Below are 6,889 nucleotides of genomic sequence, written 5' to 3'. Positions count from 1 at the left end.
TTATGAATCTATAGTATAGAAATTATGGAGGATAACGGTGCCACGAACGATACTGTTACTCAACCACATAAAAACGGCGTCGTTTGGAACCGTCCCCATCTTGCAAGGTGGGCACAGTTCCACAGCATAACGATTGTTAAAAGTTAAAGCTATTACCTTCTCTCAAAATATTGAATTCCCAACCCCAAAGGCCCCCCACACTCCGGCCCGACAGAGCATTTAGAATGACGTAAACCACGGTGACTCAATGGCTCAGCAGACAATGACGGTGCACACAAAGGATCTGCCCACTTTAGGCATAATCTCCACACTGCCGCTACCAAGATTCAAATACGGTCTCTTCTCTCAAATACTGTCTACTGAACCAATAAGCTAAGCCCGTGCGGACATTAAAACCATTACCTTTTGAAATGAAAAGGAGAGGTCATGAGACATTTTTTTATTTTCTTAAAAGTTAAAATTTGAAATATGTAATATCGAAATTTACAATTTGTTTATATTCAAAATTTTAGAAGGGCTTATATAAGATTCTTTCTTTTTACATATTGTACTAATATCTACGAGATAAGTCCGATCTCACTAAAATCAGTCAGGCCAAGCAATGAATGTGATCTTGAAAGTATTTGTGAGAAAATTTTGCACATATATACAATAATTTGAAATGGCTATCCACCTTAGTTGTCTATCTACTCTCTTCTCACTTGTCTAGTTGTCTAACTCAATGTGGTAATATAGAGACAAAATTGTCTACCTTCAAACATGACCAACCTTAGTGGTCTCATGACTCCAACTATCACTAATATCAGTAAGATATATAGCTTTTACAGTAATAGTGACATGTAGCCACACAAATTCACTAAGGGTGACTTTGATTCGCATGCACATGGGAATCGAAATCGGAATGGGAATCAAATACTTGGTAATGGTAAAATAGGTTTTGGTGAAAGTATTTTGTATGTTTGGTAGTATGATGGAATGATTATCAATATTGTTGTTTGGTTATGTATAATCCTATACTGGGAATAAATGTTTTAAAAATACAAGAACAAAAAATTAAGACAATTTATTCTAATATAAAGACATCCAAAGCACCAATATAAAAAATAAATTAAAAGTACTGATCCAAACTTAAAAATCAAATTACCAATTAGGAGGAGAATAATGGAATGAAACTCTTATTTTATTAAGGAATGAAATTTTCTAATTAAGTGGGTAATCAAATTTCAGTAGTGTCCTAGAAACCTGTCAACCAAACAATAACAATAGCTTTGATTCTCATTCCTGATAGCTAAACCCATGAACCAAACACACCCTAAATCAATCACATAAAATTCAAAATAACATTAACTGTGGGATGAAATTCAAGAGTCCGATACGACCTTTTATATAAGACCATGAATGAATAACTAAAAGTACTTAAACTACAAGCCCTTTAGTGACTGGAATGTAATTAAAATCATTCTTCCAAAAATGGAAGAATGTAATTAAAATCATATCTTTACCGATAATAACAAAGAGATCAATCAATCGATCTCAAAAGTTCAGAACAATATTATGAGTGACGATTAATGAGAACAAAATTTGAGATTTGTTGTAAAGAATATGGATCAAGTGTCATCATTAATTTTACAAGTGAATTGGCAGCAGAACCATTAATAATGGTGACAATGACAAGAATTGAAGAATTGAATGGTGAATATTGGCCAATTTGTTTTTGATGTCACATGATGATCATCTTTTTCAGCTCAAAAGTAAAGGTGATGTCTTCTTCCATGTTTTACTATATATATTGCGTTTACTTAGAATTTTTAATGAAATTAATAATAATAAAATAATAGTAATTGGAATTTCCTTTGAAGTGACGTCACTCAAATGATTAACTTGAAGAAATTAAAGAAAATGACATTAGAGCAACAATGCTTTCCTTGGGTATTGTCAGGTCATGTAGGAGATAGAAAATTAGAAAAAATAAAAATGAATATTTAAGCTTCTGCACGTGCCAGTTGGGCGCGATAAGTTTGCACTGCAAGTTTTTGTGCTGAAAAAATTTTAAATGATCGATCTCACAAAATAAATTAATTTGTAAAAAAAAAAAAAAAAAAAAAAAAAAAAAAAAAAAACTCAATAAGAATTCCACCCTCATCAGTTAAAAATTCACCCTTCAAATTTTTATTCTGAAAAAATTCCTCCAACAAATTAAATTACAATTGTAGTTGTTCTTAGGCATCAATAATCCGATACTACTTAATTTACCAATTAATTAATTAATTGGACCTCTCTTAATATGCCTCCAATTGCTACTTAGTAATTCCCGACTAACATTGATGAGGTGAAAGTAGTAATCTAACTGAGTTGGTCGAAGGTGAAAGTAGTAATCTAATTGAGTTAGCTGAACAATTGGTACTATAACCGTAAAATTTTAAGTTCGATTCTTTATAAGAACTATCAATTGGGTGAGAGTTAGTCCCTAGTCCAATATGTCTGCATCCTTTATTCTAACTCAAACAAATTAAAAACTCATGAATTATTCATGATATATAAGTAGCCTAAAGTTTAGCAAAGATATATGACAACTTTATAATGAAAGCAATCACTATTGACAAACCCATTCACCATGGTTATCCCGCAGCATCCCACTGCACCGAGAGCTACTTCATTGTCTTCTGCCGTTTCTATTTGTACTTTAAAAATGATAAATATGTGAAGATTTGGTACAATTAAACTGTCATACATCAACCACTCAATTCACATACATGGTAAGAGTAAGGTGAGTGGCTCGCACGGATAATTCAATTTGTTTCTGGTTAGTAGACTGTGGACAATAACATAGGATCAACTCTTAGCAGTTGCAGTGGAATTTCACCTTCTCGTGAGGGTAGCTTCTTGTGAGCACTAAGCACTAGTCCTTTCACCTAATAGATCACTGAGCTACCGTAATTTATAACTCATGCATCCACAATCCATCCACCATATGAGCGAAAAATTTTGGCCCTATTTGGAAACATAATTAGTTTATTAGCCAATTTTAGCTTATTTGACCACTATTAGACGTTTGACTTGGTTAAATAACCAATATAAGTGTTTGATTAATTAGCTTTTTGTAAACTCTTATTGCTCCAAAACACTAAAATTTAAAAAGCTGCTCAAAGCAGTTTTTTCGATCAACTTTTTGAGAAAGTCAATTTGCATGGAATCAGCTATCATTTAACAGCAAATTTACCAAACATCTTTTTACAATCAACTAATGCTATCAACTAGTCAAACTCGCTAACCCAATCAACTAACAGCTATTTACCAAACACTCTTTTGTCTTTCCTGGACAAGAATAAAGATGAATATAAAATTAAAATTAAAACTTAAATTAAATTTGTGGTTTAAGTGGATAAAATCTTTCCACTCACATCAGAACTCACTATTACCCAAATAATTAATTCATATAAGTCAAGTGAAAACAAATGTACTACCCATAGAGGGAATGTAAATCATCATCCATTTATGATTGGGATCCAACTTTAAGCCATTAGTTTTCCTACAATCCTAGATTATTATGACTTGCATGCTAATATGATAGGTGAAACTAGCTTGCCTATGCTTTCGGTTGTCAAACCTTTTTCTCCTTCACTCATTTATATACTATTGAGTTGACTCAATTATATTCCATCTACAAGCCATGGTTGTTTTAAGTGACAATGCAACTAACGATTTTGCAGATTGGCTAAATAATGATAACATGCTTGAAGAACATGTCATACTTATCTAATTAATTATACATTATTGTAACTAAATTATATTTTAGTCCTTTTCAACACATCATTCATTTTATCTAAGTTTAATCCATTGTAGGTATAAAAAATAAAAATAAAAAATTGCAATGTAATGGTGATATACTGATATATATATGGATTTGAACTCTCGAATTGCACTTAAATTAATGTCTTTTGAAGTGTTGGTGTATAAGCAGTTATTTTTATTCTTTAACTGTTTATTGTGCATACATTTGATTCTCTATTATCATCCAAGTTACAAATTATATTTAGTTACTCACATGCCTTGTAGGCTAGATGGTATTGATACAATTTTGATATGGATCATCTCAATTCATTTACTCTAGTACAAAATATGAGGTAATTAATGACCTTGTTTAAAAAGTGACTTTTTGGCATAGCTTTTAGCTTTTTAATTGAGTTTAGTTGTTTCGCTTGGTTAAATAGTTAATATAGATGTTTGGTAAATAAATTTTGAGAACAACTATTTGGATCCAAAAATTGATTTTCAAAAAGCTATTTGGAGTAACTTTTTACTTTGACTTTTGCGATAAGCTCAAATAAATTAACCATTGAAATATTTATAAAAGTGCAATTAAGCCCTCGAACTAGAAAAAACATCAACTAAACATCTGGACTTAGAAAAAAGTGCAATTAACCTCATTTGACCTGTTATTGTAGGTAACCTCCAAGTTAAAGTGATTGAAATGCCACATCAATATGTTTTAATGATGATGATGATGATGATGACGATGACGATGACGATGACGATGATGATGACGATGATGATGATGATGATGATGATGATTCTTATCGTTTCTAAATTGAATACATCCTTACAAACTTTCAATGATTTTGATTCTTATCGTTTATAATTTTCTTACAAAACATTTATAATATATCATAAAATTTTCTTATTATGTAGTTCTTCACCCACATCAACATTCTCAACATTATTATTTTTTATCCATAGTATGTTGAGACTTATTTGCTAATTACTTATATATATATTATCAATAAACATAAAAAAAAATTATTTCATTAGAAATTCATAACAATATTTAATAATAAAATTTATAATAAAAGAATTGATCAAATAAAATATTTAAAAATATAATTACAAGTTGCATAAAATAAAATAAAAATAAAAAATCTAATATATATATATATATATATATATATATATATATATATATATATATACTTGATATATTGTTAGGTATCACGCAAAGAACTATTATTTGCAATAGCAATTTGAGACTGCAAACAACAACAAGGTGTTACTGTTTGCAACCCCAAATTTTTGTTGCGAACAGTAGTTCGCTATTCGTAGTAACTTGTTATTAAAAGAAAAAGAAAAATACATATTACAAATATAAACATAAAAAGAATAAAAATCTGAATATATAAGTATTTATATGAGTATTATGAAACATATACTAAAATTTGATGATGAAAAATTTTCTTTGTTCATGTATTTAGGGATAATTAGAGAAAGTTAGGGATTAAAAAATTCATAGAAAAAATAAAAATTGATATAAACAAGCAATAATGAAGTAAAAATAATATTATTTCGAATTTTTAGAGGAAGATTGTAAAGTTCAGGAGAGAGAGAGAGAAAAATTGGTAGAGTTTAGGTATTTGGAAAATATAGGATAATGAAGAAAAAAATAATTTTATTAAATTTAGATAGGTTTATAAAGTTTAAATTGGGAGAAAAAATAGAGTTTAAATAGAGAGAGAAAACATTCAAAGTTGTTAGAAAGAAAATTTTGAAATCTGGGGATTGAAGGTTGGATTTCAACTATATATATTTGAGAAGAAAAAGTCTACAAAAGTCTTAAAATTAAAAAGTTTACAAAAGTTCATAACTTTTTGAATACCACGTGACTTTTAAAAACTTTCTAAAAGTCTTAATCGAATACCACATGACTTTTAAAGACTCTTTAAAAGTCTTGATTGAATACCGCCTGACTTTTAAAGACTCTCTAAAAGTTTGAATTGAATACTCCCAAACTTTTAAAGTTCATAAAAGTCTTTAAAACTCTATGAAAGTCATGATTGAATACACCCCCCTAAATGTAATTTGTGAATTAAAAATGATATTTTCTCATCCACAATAATGAAAATAGGTCGAGCCAAGCCAAGCTTTAGAAAATTAAGCTTGGGTATGTTACGAAAATCTAAGGCATGGGCCTGGGTCTAAATATAATTAAGTTGCAACACTTCATTAATTATTATTATTATAATAAGGACAATTAATAAACAATTAAACAATAACAATACTTATAGCAAGATTAACAATAATGTTTATAGTTAAATCAAAATTTAAGGTGTCAAGTTAGTTATCACGTCAGTCTAACACATTGAAGATCTCCGATCTGAGTCCATGTGACGCCATATTCTTATCAATCTAGAATGGAAAATCTATATTATTATAGATATAGACTCCAATTCAAAATATAAAATCACACGCAAGTTCACGAAGGTGTCGTGGTGTAGTTGGTTATCACGTCAGTCTAACACATTGAAGGTCTCCGGTTCGAGTCCGGGCGACGCCAATAATAGACGTTTTTCTATTTTTTAAAACGAAAAACAAATCGTAACATTAACGATGGATTTCTCAAAGGGCCCAACCGGGTTCGAACCGATGACCTCTTGGTCTGCAGTCAAATGCTCTACCACTGAGCTATGGACCCTAATTTGCCAAAATTTTGTTCTACAGACTTCTTAATTTTTAAAAGACGAAGAAGAAACCATAACAAATCGTAACATACTTTTTAGAAAAGCCCCAACCGGGTTCGAACCAATGACCTCTTAATCTGCAGTCGAATGCTCTACCACTGAGCTATGGACCCTAATTTTATAATAAATTGTTCTAAATATTTGTTAACGTTAAACTTTGGAAGTGGAGGGTTAAGGTTTGATATATCTACTATACTATATATACTAATAAGAGCCCGAGAGAGTTAGGCCTATAATGGGTAGAAAAAATGGCGGTCACAGATTTTAATCAAATGAATGGCTCAGATTGATTAAAAGATTGATCAGATTTAAATTTTGCACTAAATATATATATATATATATATATATATATATATATATATATATATATACTAATAAGA

General features: G+C 29.9%; 3 non-coding genes across 3 annotated transcripts; 1 reads left to right on the top strand and 2 right to left on the bottom strand.

Annotated features, from left to right (window-relative positions):
• The first annotated feature begins 6,251 nt into the window (after window positions 1–6,251).
• On the top strand, window positions 6,252–6,325 carry TRNAV-AAC. The gene has a single exon. It is a non-coding gene; the product is annotated as a tRNA-Val (tRNA).
• A 66-nt stretch (window positions 6,326–6,391) lies between these two features.
• On the bottom strand, window positions 6,392–6,463 carry TRNAC-GCA. The gene has a single exon. It is a non-coding gene; the product is annotated as a tRNA-Cys (tRNA).
• Window positions 6,464–6,550: 87 nt separating this feature from the next.
• TRNAC-GCA lies at window positions 6,551–6,622 on the bottom strand. Its single transcript has one exon. It is a non-coding gene; the product is annotated as a tRNA-Cys (tRNA).
• Window positions 6,623–6,889: the final 267 nt, after the last annotated feature.

Source organism: Ipomoea nil, unplaced genomic scaffold (assembly GCF_001879475.1).
Source record: "Ipomoea nil cultivar Tokyo-kokei standard unplaced genomic scaffold, Asagao_1.1 scaffold0761, whole genome shotgun sequence".
Taxonomy (NCBI): Eukaryota; Viridiplantae; Streptophyta; class Magnoliopsida; order Solanales; family Convolvulaceae; genus Ipomoea; species Ipomoea nil.
This window is presented reverse-complemented; position numbering and strand designations above follow the sequence as displayed.